This window comes from Mixophyes fleayi, chromosome 12 (assembly GCF_038048845.1).
Source record: "Mixophyes fleayi isolate aMixFle1 chromosome 12, aMixFle1.hap1, whole genome shotgun sequence".
NCBI classification, from domain to species: domain Eukaryota; kingdom Metazoa; phylum Chordata; class Amphibia; order Anura; family Limnodynastidae; genus Mixophyes; species Mixophyes fleayi.
In genome coordinates, this window is record NC_134413.1 from 9,241,347 (window position 1) to 9,257,635 (window position 16,289).

General features: G+C 40.1%; 1 protein-coding gene across 7 annotated transcripts in view; it reads right to left on the bottom strand.

Annotated features, from left to right (window-relative positions):
* BEGAIN (brain enriched guanylate kinase associated) overlaps positions 1-16,289 on the bottom strand; it is a 363,458-nt gene that overhangs the window by 296,803 nt on the left and 50,366 nt on the right. The window contains exon 2 of one of the 7 annotated variants that reach the window (XM_075191891.1): positions 8,170-8,286. The exons of the other annotated variants lie outside the window; for them this stretch is intronic. The gene's annotated coding sequence lies outside the window, so the exon portion shown is untranslated. The remainder of the gene's footprint in view (positions 1-8,169; positions 8,287-16,289) is intronic. 7 annotated transcript variants of the gene reach the window in all.

The window sequence follows — 16,289 nt, forward strand, 5'->3', positions numbered from 1 at the left end:
CATTCCTCACAAGAAAGTGTGATATTCCACACTCAATTGCAACGCCTTCCTAATGCCTACGGCACTCTATGCAAATGAGGGGGAGGGGCTAGATTCAGATGCAAGCTGAAAGCCTGTATGACAATGGTGGCCAAGATTTCGGTTGCAAACACACAATACATTACATACATTTTCATTTAATGACTTAAAGACCCCACTGCACTTTTATTTTTGGATTTGCTGCAATGATTATTAAGCCTTATCTCCGTCTTAAATAGAGTAAAATTAAAAATGTGCTATATATGACACAAAACTTCTGGTGAGTCGAAAGTGTGGTTTAATGATTTATTACAATAAATATGTGGTATAATATTATGCGCAATTGTCTGCCTGTAGGACATTTAATCGATAAACATATTGAGAAAAGGCTTTTTGCTCTGCAACTCTATACCCGACCTTTAATTTATCATTGTATATATAGATTGGGTAATCTCAGATGGGACTCCCTTACACAGCTGTCCTGCCATGTGCTTTTAATACTCTCTGTTTCCTGAGCAAATGCTAAATCAGCAACCTGAAAGTGACATTCTAAGTTCTTTCCAGGAATCTCAGAAAACAACATTAATGTGGGTTATGCTAAAGGTTTTATGCAAAAGCTGTCTATTTTATTGCCCTTATGCAACCTATGCAGATATATTGTAAATTTCTGTCTACTACTACATGGTGCGTGGATGATTTCGGAAACCTTGTGTGACTGGGCCAACGACTCAGAAATAAAATTATTTATTCTCTTTCTAAGAAGACCCCTGAGGCCTTTGAGCTTCCTCCCAGCTATGTCTTGGGAAACACTTCAGAATATACTTAATCAGGAGACGAGCAACTAGGGTCTGATTATCCCATAGGCTGACGAGGATGCGGCCTAGAGCGCAAGGATTTGGGGGGGGGGGGGGCTCAAAATTGTGACACGGAGAGGTATAAACTGAAATTCATTTTAACATATAGGAGAATAGTTGTTCTTCAGAATGAAAAAAAAAATGATTAAGGTTTTAATCTTGATGTATTCCCATGGTAAAAGCTGAAGACAATGGGCCTGATTCATTAAGGAAAGGAAAGAAAAAAAAATGAGTAACTTTTCACCTGGGCAGAACCATGTTGCTTGGGAGGGGGAGATACATTTAAAATGTGGGGACAGATTTATAATTGGGGTAGGACATGTCCTAGATCGACTTCAAATGTCAGTTTAATAATAAAGCTATCAAGTATGTGTGTTCTGGATGAAAAAACAGCCATTATTTTCCTTATGTGCAATATAATAAACTCATTTTCACCCCTTGCATTGTAACATGGTTTTGTCCAGGAGAAAATTTACTCATTTTTTTGCCTTACTTTCCTTAATGAATCAGGCCCAATAAGTCATCCGTGGGCAGGTGTTGCGCCAATAGACAATCAACCAATCAGTGTCAGCTAGATATTACTACAGGTCAGCATCACCATCATTGCGCGTCGTCGCACCAAAAAAAAAAAGATATTCCTCCCAAGAGTTGTATCTGCGTCCATCTGATTGCGCCCTTATTGTACTCAGCTCACCTTGGCCTGCCCTTTCCTTTCCCCATTACTCCTCTCCAAGCTTAGGGAGTCGTAAGTGTAAGATGTGCCAAAATCTTCATATGGAAGTATACGTACATTTTCTTGTATGCATGCGCAGGAACAAAATGTGTATCATCATCATCATCTATTTATATAGCGACACTTGTTCCGCAGCGCTGTACAGAGAACTCACTCACATCAGTCCCTTCCCCATTGGGGCTTACAGTCTAAATTCCCTAATATACACACAGACAGAGAGAGAGAGAGAGAGAGAGAGAGAGAGAGAGAGAGAGAGAGACTAGGGTCAATTTTGATAGCAGCCAATTAACCTACTAGTATGTTTTTGCAGTGTGGGAGGAAACCGAAGCACCCGGAGGAAACGCACGCAAACACGGGGGGAGAACATACAAACTCCACACAGATAAGGCCATGGTCGGGAATTGAACTCGTGACCCCAGTGCTGTAAGGCAGAAGTGCTAACCACTAAGCCACCGTGCTGCCCATTATATGCTTGACTCTAACTATCCCTGAATATTTTTACCACCCGAAATGTGGTGAGAAAATTCGATAATTATAATCCGTTTTCACATCAAAATATTGCGCAAGAAGAACTTGACGTTTGCCCTAAATTTCCTATGGGGAAATAACAAGTGCGAAAAGTCCTTTTGGGCTGAGATAGCGGGTGAAGTAGAGGAATTGTATCACATTTTTACATATGCAGCATTATCATGTATGAAAACGGGAAATTGAAATGGCCTTTATGTAGATAAGTTTAACCATGTATTTATTTATTTTTTTGCCCAGCAAGGATTATGTCCTAGATCAGAGGTCTACAAGTGACCTGCAGGCACAGTAATTACCGTTGCTGTTTTGAAAAGAATAATTATCTCATAAAAACTGTTTGACTAATTTTATGATCCTTGGACCAAGCCTTGGGCTGAAGATGTTTAAGTAAAGAAAAACGTCCCAGGAGTCAGAGTTCCTAGAAAAGGGTCTAACTTCTAAAAATTCACCACATGACTTTTTCTCGGAATGTTTGGTACAGAATTTGCAATTTTTGACACTGAAGCAGCGTTTTTTTTTTAAGACTACCAAGTTCTTATGTTTAGTGACTTGGAAACCTATTCAAATTATTAGATGTTTTGCCAAAGAATACCTCTGACTCACTGCAACCTACTCAGCCCGCAAAGACATTAGGTTTGCCAGTTTAGTTGTTGAAATAATTTATAACCCAATATCGATGAAAACTAAGATGTTAGTTAATCATTTCTATAACGGTTACAGAATCACAGCTAAACAGTGACCACTAAATTCTACATTCTGGCCTCCTAAAAAGCAACTTCACTTTCCTGGGAATGACAGACTGTTCTGCCCGTAGACTGAGCTAGGCATTTCTCCAGCTTAGTGTATAGCAAACTGGGAAGCCATAAAGGATTCGTCCAGAAGACTTAAATAAAATAAGATCAGATAATAGTCTTGTTCCTAGAGAGAAGAGACCTAATTAAGGGCACTACAATATATAGTGCTTCATTTATGGGACAAAGGTAAGTAGCCACAACTTGAATTGGATGCAGCACTTTTTAAAGAAATCTCTACCAGCCTTGGGTAGTCCCCATAACAGTGCCGTAAGGAAAACAGGAAGCAGTGAGATGAGCTATAAGTAGAAATGCTCGGGCTTCTGAAAACCGAGCTCAGCCGAACTTAGGGGATCCGAATAGGCTTGCGAGCCAGCTCGGTACTTTTGCGCGTCCTCGGATCTGAATTGACGCAAAACATCCCCGTTGCGTTGTCGGATCTCGTGGGTTTTGGATTCCATAAGTAGCTCCCTCCCCAGGAGATCCAGTGCCATTGCTCACACAGAAACAGGGGTAGCAGTGTTCTTGTCACTCTCCATTCTCCAGTGACATTGCTCAGCGCCATTGCTCACACAGAAACAGGGTTAGCAGTGTTCTTGTTACTCTCCAGTCTCCAGTGCCATAGCTCACACAGAAACAGGAGGGGTAGCAGTGTTCTTGTCACTCTCCATTCTCCAGTGACATTGCTCAGTGCCATTGTTCATACAGAAACAGGAGGGGTAGCAGTGTTCTTCTTACTTGACAAAAATTGACTGGAAATGACTGGAAATTAATGTTATTGAGGTTAATAATAATGTAGGAACAAAAAAAAAAGAGGCAAATTATGTGATTTTAGAAAATAAAATAGGGTTTTTAGAAAAAAATAGGGATCCAAAACCAAAACACTCAAGGGCGGTTTTGCCAAAACCAAAACACGAAGTTAATCCAGATCCAAAACCAAAACAGGGGTCAGTGAACATCTCAAGTTATAAGAGAGGAATAAATCTTACAAATTTTGTTTTCAAATGTATTTTGGTTACATTCTTGTTTTATTTTTCAATTTTGCTGGCACACTAATTTTGAAGTTTCTAAGTTTTCAATGTCCTCAATGAGTTCTTATTTTTTCATTGAAAATAACCCAGGTGTGCCAGTTGGTAAATGTGCCCTCTTTTCCCTCACCTGGTTTACATTCCTACATTGACGGAAGACTGTCATGGAATAAATCCTCTAAATTCCGCAGCAGCTATACACAATTCTCCCCGTTTTTGTCACTATGTAATTTTAGAATTTGGTTCCCAAATGGTGAACCAAACATTGGGAATCTCTTTATCAATATACATTGTGATTTTTCAAAAACTTCTGTTTTTGGAATTTTATTCTAGTCCGAGGTGACTCCTGACAAGTAGACATTTCTCTTTATAAGAGTTCAGGAATTAGATATGAATCCCATTTTCTTTGAAAGTGATAAGATCTTCCTAAGATTTCCCATGACAGGTTGGAAACCGTGGGCCTGATTCATTAAGGATCTTAACTTAGGAAACTTCTTATTTCAGTCTCCTGGACAAAACCATGTTACAATGCAAGGGGTTCAAATTAGTATTCTGTTTTGCACATAAGTTAAATACTGACTGTTTTCATGTAGCACACAAATATCAACTTTAAATTTCAGTGTACAAATAAGCTATCAAGTATTTGTGTGCTACATGAAAAAACAGTCAGTATTTAACTTATGTGCAAAACAGAATACTAATTTGCACCCCTTGCATTGTAACATGGTTTTGTCCAGGAGACTGAAATAAGAAGTTTCCTAAGTTAAGATCCTTAATGAATCAGGACCCGTTTTATTATCTAGTGATGTTGGGGATTAAGTTAGTCTCTGCCCGATTAAGACATATCTAGTTGTCTTTGGATTAGATGTGGCAAGTTACATTTTATTGGGCCAATTTTGTACAGATTTTTTTCATGTGTTCTCCACCTGACAATTGAGAATTGAGCGGGTGTCCATACCTTACACCTCTTAACTTCCCAATCACATGGATGACACCATTGCCTGGTTGAAAAAGGAAATCAGTAGTAGGAAAGAGGATTTTAGTGCTAGAACGTTGAAGTCTTCGGGGGTCCTTCCAGATAAAGGTTGCCAACACGAAAGGCAATGTTATATACATGATATCACCAACTGATGTCTTGTGAAAATTACATTTTCAATTTTAGGTGGATTTCTTTTTTAAGTCAATTTCTAGACTGTTTTTGCGAGCGCGTAATAAAAATATGTGAACATCACTAGAGCAGATTAGACTTCTGCACAAAAACATCTTTGCAAAGCCAACAACAAAATATTTCCCTGAATTCCCCATCCTGTAAAAAACTTCCACTTCAGCTATCTATTTATTTAACTAGATATTACGTCCAGTTCAAATATGAGGGCAGGAAGGGAAGTCAAACAGAACTGGATCGGCCTGGCAGAGGATTTAAGGAACGGAGTTGAGCGTTTTCATAACATAAATCAGATCGTGACATTATGCAGGCTCTTTTTTTTTATCAGTCTGTCCCTAAAACCAAACTCTTTTTTTTTTTCTTTTTTTCTTACTGTGTTTTTATGTTGTTACAAAACAAACTCTGTTACGTTGACAGTAAAATATGTACATTCCACAAAATGAGGTGGGCGAATTTGGGAACCAGTCTGAACATTCCGAAATTCCCAGTGTTTGAAAAAGCCAGGAACACAACTTTGCCCAAACAGACCAAGTTAGAAGTTAGTGGTTTAAACATAGCTTTCTATCCAGTGCTAATACATGTTAAAAACATCAGTTGCTTAAACCGCAAAGTTTTAAAACAACTTGAATATTCAAGAATGTCCTTGAATATTGGACCAATCCTAAAACTACTCATCTTAAATTTTAGATATGTCTTCCATACACTTTTATGATTTGGTTACTAATTGATCATGTTCAGCGGTCGAACTTGAAAATGAGAAGTGGCGGTATGAAAAATGTAATGGGGATGGAAGTGAATTTATTATTGTCCTTGAAGCTTTGGTTCATAGTGAATTGACAGGCCTCATTCTCCAAAATATTGGTTCAGTCCACACAATATTTGGTTACACTGTGTTGGTGTCTAATTCTGCTAATTGTCACATATTTATATAAAGCTATGCAATTTAAAAACAGAAAAGATCATAGGATAGGCTGCTTTAAAGCTAATGAATTATTGTCAGAATGAACTGCACCGTCAATCCACATAGTTAGTTGTTTGCATTTGCACCTTTTTACCAAATATTTTATTTGAATCTTTCTGACTTTCCTATGATTTTCACCAAGACCTTTTCATCTGTCATGGAGATCAGTTTTGATCTCTGCACTAAAAAGCACTGGATCTTCAGAGTAATTCTGTGTTGTGTCAAAGGTCAATGACAACAAAGCGCTTTACCTGGATGACACGAAAGCCTTGCTGAAAAACACTGCACTTAGCTCAAGTTGTTGGAGGGAATTAAGTTGTGTGAAGGTGGAAAATGTAAGTAGCCACTTTAACTACAGTAATTCAATCACTACATGAAAAAGTGTTAACAATGGCAAAATACAGTATATCTACATACACTTGTAAGTTGGCGAGCTAGGCCCTCAAACCTCTTTGTTTGTTAATACCCAGTCTTGTTTTATTGTTGTGTTTGTTGCCGATTGTTAAGTTCTACGGAAAAAAAGTCACTATAGAAGTACATATAAATAATAATAAGAAGAACTAGAGAAACCTGGCGGTAACCGCCTTAAATTAAACGGAAATGTAATGACTTAAGTACTTTTGTTAACAGAATTCAATTATATGTTTATACACTACATTGCATGTAGAAATTTTAACAACGGAGTCTAATGAATAAATAACTATATTATCAATCACTTTATTATAGGAACTAAAGAATTCCTGTGTACACTACAATATATGTATAAGTTCTTCCATCGAAGTTACATTGCAGGGAATGGTCCCCGCAAGACACGCTGATATATGTGGCTACAAATAGCTTTCACAGTCTCCAGACCACCCAGCAGGTCACATGCTCAAGGTTACCCAGCAGGTGCACAGGGAGAGTTCACTAACTGTTACAGTTTCCAGAGCAACCAGCGAGTGCACAGGTGTATTGCTAACTGTCACATTTTCCAGAGGACAATGGTAATGCATTGTTGTAAATGGTGGGCAGACGTTTTGTGAAATAACTCTGAAACGATGCAAGCGATTACAATGCCAATATTCTGCAAATCTACATACCAAGACCTTTAATTTGATATATGATGCTCAGACAACAGCATTATGGAAATAAGCCACTCATGAAAGTTGTACTTATGCTATTAATACATAGATAATAATAATAATAATAATAATAGTAACTAATATTGATAATAATGTTTCCTCTGAATTTCAGTTGTAGGGTTATGATATTTGCTATGTTAATATATACAAAATAAAATAAACAAAATGCGCCATGCAAATCACTAAATGTGATGTTCATACATTCCTAAAAAGTGACTTTTGATAGCCTACTCAGCAGTTATTGTCTTCAGCACCTGTGCCCACAATTTCTAGTCTCTAGTCTCCGAGATCTGACAGGAAAGATAGCGCCTAATCACTCTCAACCACATAAGTACAATGTATACATGTAAATGACAAGCTGTTAAGATTTCTCTGAATCATGTTCCCCTTGGCAGCTCCTGTATGTCAGCCTTTGAAAACCACAGAAATGTAAACACGGAACTGAGGATGTGGTTCCCTCTTGTTCTACTACTAGAAGCGCCGTCAGGAAATATTCTGACTGAGAAAAACAAAATAGTAAAAAACAAAACAAAACAAAACAAAACAAAACAAAAACCCTATTTTAATTGACCAGAAAAGGACTGTGTACAGATTAATTTCCAGGTAGAAGACAATTGCTCAATTTATCTTTACTATTATCCTTGAAAAATAACCCCCAACCAAAACATTTAATATTGGGTGTTCAAGATTAAAAAAAAAGATTTGTTGCTGCTACGTGTCAACCGCTGAATGCCTTAGTCTCTGAGCCGATGCATCGCAGGAAGTTAGACGCCAAACCTTTTTGCTGTACCATGGAGAACTAAAATACCCAGCATGTCAAGTTTATTGAATTTGAAAGGAACATCCTTTTTGCATACTAAATATTTTTAGTATACGTTAGTATAGCGCATAGGTGCTGATAACATACTGTATATATAAAGTTCTATAAATGATATATGTATAAACAGTGACTTCTGATGTCATCTCTTACCTTTATAGTGAATGTTTTATGCTTCGTGCCGCAGTGTCGGAGTTCTAAACCTTTTCCGGAGTCTCAAATCTCGTCTCGTTGTCATCTTCAGCACTTGTGGTTCATTAGTAATGCTTTCTGCAAGTGTTCCCATAGTACATTTATTAAAATATTTATTAAAATATACCAATAATGAATATGTTATTTGTACGACTCTCCCCTCTACTCATTAACCTTTTTTCTAGCTATATTCACTAACTCGAACACCCTCTCCCTGTCGCCAGGACATAAAAGGTCCCACAGCTTATAATCATCACATCTTATAATCATCTTTCTTCTTTTATTAGCGGATGTTATATCACCAAATCCAGGTCGCACCCACATATGTATTATCATCACCATTTATTTATATATCGCCACTAATTCCGCAGCGCTGAACAGAGAACTCACTGATATTAGTTCCTGCCCCATTGGAGACAGAAACTAAGGTCAATATGTTAGCAGCCAATTAACCTACTAGTATGTTTTTGGAGTGTGGGAGGAAACGGGAGCACCCGGAGGAAATCCACGCAAACACGGAACCATGGGTAACATGATCAGACACTGCCTCACCTGCAGCCCTCAATCTCACACCTCTGGGTGTGCCCCCACCTTGATCTTATTGTGTAGATCTCGAAATTTCATACCTCTAATGATTTCCTCACATATCCTGTTATCTTTTACACCAACCCTGGGCCCATCCTCAATGTTGAACATGTCGGTGTGTGTGTGAATTTTGCCTATGATTTTCCATATATCTCTCTTTGTGATACAATGTTGGGCAGGTAGTTAGGCCGATTGTCTACTAAAATATGTTCATTCCTCCGCCTCAAACTGTGTAGCATGGATGAAACATTTATGATCCAAAGAGCTGTGATGTTTGTGTTCGGGGCTGTTTTGAGAGGGGGGGGGGGGGGTTAATGTTTTTGTGCAAGCACTGGCTGCACCAAAGTGGAGGACTCCATTATTAGACAAAGTAATCTCTTTGAACCTCTGCAGTTAATCAGTTTCTTAATACATTCATACATGGAAACCAAGTATATTGTCTTACACTTACTCCTTAGGGGTAGATTTATCAAAAAGGAAAAGTGGAGGTGTTGCCCATAGCTAGAATCTGATTGGTTGCTGTCATTTTCTAAAATGTACTAAATAAACGATAGCTAGAATCTGATTGGTTGCTATGGGCCACACCTACACTTGTCCTTTAATTTTACACTATGACTTTTCCATTTTGGGTTTCAAATGTCCAAGAGATGGAGATTAGTGACCACCCAGTTCTCTAGCTGTCCCCCAGATCATCCCCATCCACATGTTTTATGAATAAAAACACTTGTCTGGCAGAAAAATTAAATATTAAACCAGATGTTTTCTAGTGTCAGAGCAAAGAGCATCCCTAACATTGATGTGGTTTTGCTTGGCACAAAAATTTGTCTGGCGGGGAGAGACTGACACCACATGAATTTTTGATGCTGATTCCTCCTTGTCAAGTTTGTTCTCGGCCTTCTCACGCTGCTGTGGCAAATGTTCCCCAAATGGACATACGGCTACTATAATTCTTATTTCCCTTGTGTCCAGTGTACATTTATTGCTACCATGTCTGTTTCCAGTTATGACGAGAGATATAGTGTTGCTGAAGCTACACAAAGGGCTGCATACATTTCATCACTGACTTTATCACTGGGAGACGGTGTCCCTATTCTACATTATTCCAGCTGTACCATCGCAACATGTCAGACAGGGTTCATGAAATATTTAAGAATTGATTTATTTATGACTCTGGAGACAAAGGGAAACGATCATTAGTATGCTGTCTAGGTCAATTATGAAACGTCCTTCTGGGGAACTGATCGTTACACGGATTTTCACACGTAGGACAACGCATCCAGCCTGCTGCGGAATAAGTGGGAAACAGGTGGTCTCGAGAGCACTTCATAGGAATGAAATATGTAATACTAATTCGCAGCACTGTTTTATCATGAACCTAACAAGAGTCAGGATAACTCTCACCCTCTAAAACAGAATTCATCTATATTTTGTATTTCATATTAATGACATTGGGCCGGATTCATTAGTGATCTTATCTGCTGTTTTTTGCTAAGCTTAAGCAAATCCACTCTGTGCATGCTCAGAAAAGGGAGATAAGAAGCAAAATCCACTGCGTAAGTAAAGAATTTAAGTTAAGATGAAAATCCATCTTAACTTCACTCTTATCTCCCCGTTTCTTCTTAAAAATAAGCATCTTAACTTTTGCACAAGATAAGATCACTAATGAATCAGGCCCCTTGAGATTATTTCTACTTCAAGTCCAATATTCTCATTGACCTAAAGAGGTTGTCCATTTTTGGACAACTACGCGCCCTTCTGCAGTTTATCGTTTCCTGCCCCATTCAGCAATTCTATAGGATTAGCACAATATAATTAAAAGCAACGCACACTGGGCAGAAGATAGAGGTCTACATTAGGGAAATGGAACTGGGATTGATTCTGCTTTTGACATGAACGTACAGGTGAATAGTGCACCTAATTGGACCGGTACTGCAGCCATCCAATTAGGGACCACGTTCAGTGCACACCTGTTGTTCATAAGTGGTTTGAACTCGCCCACCCCGTAGTGTGTTCTACCGCTGAAACGTGAATTCTGACCAGGGGGATATATCTTTAAAGAGGCAGCTGTCTCATCCAGCTTTGGGGGGGGTTAACAGAATTATTATTATTATAAGTGCTGACATATTACACAGCACTGTACATTGAGGGGACAATGACATAAACAAATTCTATACAAGGCCAAAAAAATGGTAAATAAAGCAGAATAAAGGGAATTAAATATGCTGACATTTACCCTGTCTGTAGATACAATAATGCTTAGACATGACAGTATTTTTTCTTTTAAAATGCATTCAGTTCTTATGAAAATGTTTATGGCAGTTTGCATAAGGGATGAAAGGGGCGACATTTCAGGAGTAGAAATGCGAGGAATATCCTTCTCCAACACCACAGTCCGATGATAATTATGTTCCCTCCCTGAGCCTTCCGGAATTGTTACATGGGAGGGCCAGGACTGACCTGAAGGAAACATCACCTTTAAGTCGTGCACAGAAGTCTTACATGGGGTAAAACTGCTAGTATAATGAACATTCCAGTTAGTCTACATAGGTTTGTTTTTTGTTAATTTCTGGCTAAGGTCAAGGTAGAATGTAAAATCATTTTTTGGGGTGAAACGCATCTAAATCTGTATCTCCATTTGTGGAGGGGGTAGAAGTTTGCACCGTCCAATAGTAGGAGTCGTCTATGTCAGGCGCATTTCCCTTCTAAGTAGTCACGTCCCGTTGTCTAGGCAACGGGACGCATCTTCCAGGCCTCCGCTGACCGCCACCAATGACAGCTCTCTCACACTTATTTAAGGAATGCGCTGGCACCATTCTGGGCCAGAGTATTAAGGTCCATCTTGTCTCTAGCTTCTGTACTTCCTAGGATCCTGACTACTTTTGGCTCGTGACCCGGATTGTTGACCCTGTTTCTGGAATACCCTTTTGGCTCATATTGGATCTCCCGGCTTGACTCCTGCATTCCTGACTCTGATTTTGCCTGCTCCCTTGGTTCTGTATTCCTGCACGGCTCTTTTGTCTGACCTCTCTCTCATCTCGCGGGTGGCTGCCCAGGAGGGCCGCAACCTGCGTGTCTCTGCCGGGAAGCCCAAATTTCCTTGCGGGGGTCCCTGGCGAAGACCTGGGGCACGTTAGACTCCACGCCTCCTGGGACTAGCTGCGACAATACCTGCAGGTGAGCCCGATTCTCATGTCTAGCTTGACAGTCTACAATAAGGGTGTTCAAGACTTCTTGGGTGCCCAGTTTTGAGGAGCAGTGTAGAAATAAGATTTCATTTTGTAGACTGCGGTTACTAAAAAAAATTGTACCAGCTGTGAACTGGTAGAGATCAGGCCTCGACCTTCACATTTTGGGGGTAGCATGTTGCACCATGGCGGAGAATTTCTACTTTGTCTAAACCAAGCATAAGAAAAACTGAAGTTACATTTAATGGGAGTGATGGTTTTAAAGTGGATAGAAGGCTGCACTTTGATGTGACGGTAACACATGTACACTTGCAGCTTGCAGAGGGTGTAGAACTGGGGTGTATCTTAAAATGCATTGGGAAGATCATTTAGATATACTAGTGCGAAAGTGATTTGCCAGTTGCATCCAGTAGAGTTTGCAAATGTCCAGGGTCTGGATTTTGGTACATACTGTTATAACTCCTCCATTGTAACTAAATCAGTATCAACTTCATTAGCAAAGGATTAGGGCCTTATCTGTGAGGAGTTTGTATATTCTCCTCGTGTTTGCGTGGGTTTCCTCCGGGTGCTCCGGTTTCCTCCCACACTTCAAAAAAAACAAACATACTGGTATGTTATTTGGCTGCTAACAAATTGACCCTCGTCTGTGTCTGTCTGTGTCAAGGAATTTAAACTGTAAGCCCCAATGGGGCAGGGACAGATGTGAGTGAGTTCACTGTACAGAACTGCAGAATTAGTGGCGCTATATAAATAAATGGTGATGATGATGATGATGATGATGATGATGATGATTAGCTTCCAAAGACCGTTCGATTGCCAATCATTTCAAATATGTTCTGCTGAAAAGTTATCAAAAATGATCAAAATGTACTGACACGTTATCACAAATTATAAGTATCATTATGTGCGGTCCAATTGCAGTAACTAGGTAAAATATTTATGAATATATATTTCCTACTTTTATTGTTCGTAAATAATTCATTGGAAATTGTCTTTGATGCAGACACAAATAGAAAAATACACAGTATACTGAAATGGTAATGGACTGCTGAGATTAGCCCTATTTTTCACTACATTACTAAATGGAAACTAAAATGAGACAATGCCAAAAATGTAACAAAAATACGAAACTCATAAACACAAATATTACAAGTTAATGAATAAGTGTAAAAATCCTTAATCCTTAACCAAAGAACATTTGGGATTGTACCAATTGTTTTGCATCCCCTCACACAGTGTGCTACGGTTTTATGAGATTTAATTAGAAAAGAACTGGATAGCATCTAAAAACATTACTCCACCTATGCAAAGATTTTGCTATTAATCTTTGCAGAAAATGCACATTACAATGACTAATTGTACGATTACAGTACACACGCAACAATATGATTCAATCAAATTCTAAACAGTTGTAAGGCGTCGTCCTGCTTCTGCCTTTAGACGGGCGCCTGCCCACTTGCGATGCCCGCGTCCTGTTGCATAGCGACGGGACACTCTCTGTTTTTATTCGCATGCATACGCAGAGCTTGGTATTCCTTCGCATAGTGAAAAGAGACCTTCTTCACTTTTGACCCGAACGCACGCACAGGGCATCGCGTTCTGTCGCATAGCAACAAGAAACACTCTCTTCCTGTCTAGCGGTTGGTTGCTTTCCTCCCGCCGAAAATTGCAGCACCTATCAGGGAACACTTCCCTCTATTTAAAGATCACTCTGACTCCATTTGGGTTCCAGAGTATTTGGTCTTCTGCCTTGCTCCAGCGTTTGTTCTTGTGTATCTTGCACATATGGATTCTGACCCCGGCTTGTTCCCGACTTCTCCTTTGGTCCCTGATTCTGTCTTAGAGTGATTCCTGGTCCTGACTCGGCTTCCTGACCATTCTCCTGCTTCTGATTTTGGCTGTGATTGTCTCTCTGATTTTGATCCTGATTTGCTGACTACTCTGTGCACTGCTGCATCCAGACTTTCTTTCAGTACTCTGGTGCTCCATCCCCCCTGCCTCATTGGACATCACTCCAGCTAACTGATACTGAGGGCTGTGACCTGCATGCCTCTTGCAGCAGAGTCCATACCTCCTTGCGGGGGTCCCTGGTGAAAACCAGAGGCGTGTTAGACTCCGCGTCTTAGTACTCAGTAGCGCCAACTGCTGGTAGGTGTCACCATCTTCATCCTCGTAGTTGTGACAGTATACTCTGGCCATGTCAAGTACCGAAGTCACTGGTGACCTCTCCACAGCTGATCTCCTGCAGCACCTGGAACGACGTGTCGATCAACAGGAGGCTAATCAGAAGCAACTCGTGCAGTGTTTACAGGGATTAACTACACGTCTGGATACCCTTCAGAGAATTCTTACCCCTGGAACCATTGTTGCAACCCCTGGCTCTGGCTGCAGTGGATGGCAACAGAGTTGCTAATGGATCTATTTCTCAGACCACTCGTTCTATTCAATTCCAGTTTGGTCTTCTCCATTTTGAGTGGATCTCCTTTCTGGTTCTTCCACAGACTATTAATCCAATAATTTTAGGGTTACCTTGGTTAAGGGATCACTCACTACAATTTGATTGGCAACGAGCTCAAGTTACCTCTTGGGCTCCGCTCTGCAGAGATCGATGTTTACGTGCCCTCCCTAGTGGATGTCAAGTTTTGAAACCTAGGTCAGACTTTTGTCAGAGTACGCCTCCTTCGAAGATGTCTTCAGCAAGACTGCCGCTGAGATTCTTCCACCCCACCGCTCCCGGGATTGTCCCATTGAGCTTATTCTGGGAAAGAAGGTTCTTCGGGGCAGAACCTACTCTTTTTCCCTTCCCGAGACTCGAGCTACGACTAAATATGTCTCTGAGAACCTGAAAGGATTTATTCGAGAGGCCTACAATTTGATTAGGATCCGTGAGAATGATGAATGGAAGACCGCCTTTAACACCCGGGATAGCCACTACGAATATATAGTGATGCCTTTTGGCCTGTGCAATGCCCCGGCGGTCTTCCAGGAGTTCATTAATGAAATTTTGCGAGATTTATTATATCTCTCTACCTAGATGATATTTTGATATTCTCCAAGGATCTAGGGTCTCATCGAGGTCACGTCAAGGAAGTGCTCTCTCGACTACGTCTCAACCATCTATATTGCAAACTGGAGAAGTATGTCTTTGAGGTTTCTCAGGTACATTTCCTGGGTTATATTGTGTCTCATGCCAGCCTATCCATGGATCCGGGAAAAGTTGCCGCCTTCCTCAATTGGCCACAACCCTTGGGTCTCAAGGCGATTCAATGTATTATTGGGTTCTCCAATTATTATAGGCATTTTATCCAAGATTTCTCCTCTCTCATCTCCCCAATACCTGCTCTCACCTGCAAGGGACGATCCAAATCATGTTCTCATAAGGCTCTCAGTGCCTTCTAGTCTTTAAAAAGGGCATTCTCCTCCGCTCCTATTTTGCAACAGCCTGATCTGTCTCTGCCTTTCTTCTTGAGGTAATATATATAAAAATATATACAAAGGAAGATGATACCAATTTTGTCCCAACAGCACAGAACAATATGTCTCAACCCCATTATCGATTGATGTTTACACATTTATATTCAAATAACACAGGCTGATTCATCTTGGAATGCAATGTGAAAGGACGTGAATTGCACGCATGTACGCCTGTATTCAAGTACAAGCGCATCTCAAGAAATGTTTCCATTACGCTTTGGCTCTATATTACTTGGCAAAACTGTCTTTTCGCATGGGTACGCCCCATGGACGGGGCCCGCAAGAAAGATGATTTTTTACAAAAGAAGCATAATGGAGGGCACAGTGTGAAATAGGGGAGACAGATGAAGGGGAGCAAAAGCAGCTGATGTGGATGCAAGGGGCATATGAAGAGATCCGATGGGCATGCAAGGGGCAATTAGTTAGGTTCCTTGGCATGTGGAGCGGAATGATGGGTATGTTGGCCGTTTATGACTTTTTATATCCCTACTTCAACAGTTCCCTCCACAGCGATTGCGAAGTACTATGAAGAGACTATATGTCGCCCTTTGAACCCTCCTCCGCTGGATATAGCAGCGAGGTAAGAGTTGTACAGCATGTTTTTTAATGTTCAAACATTGATTTTAGTTGTAGGTTGGGGCCCCATTACATTGCTAATGCTGTTTAGATGGCCCTGTTACGTGCTGTATGCAAATAGACACAACTGACTGCAGGATACACATTAACATCTCTTAATACTATAATCATTAATAAAAACACAAAAAAAAGATTTAATTTCCTTTTATATAAAATTTATTGATCAGGATGTTATTAATGCCTAATGTACATAAAATGCAT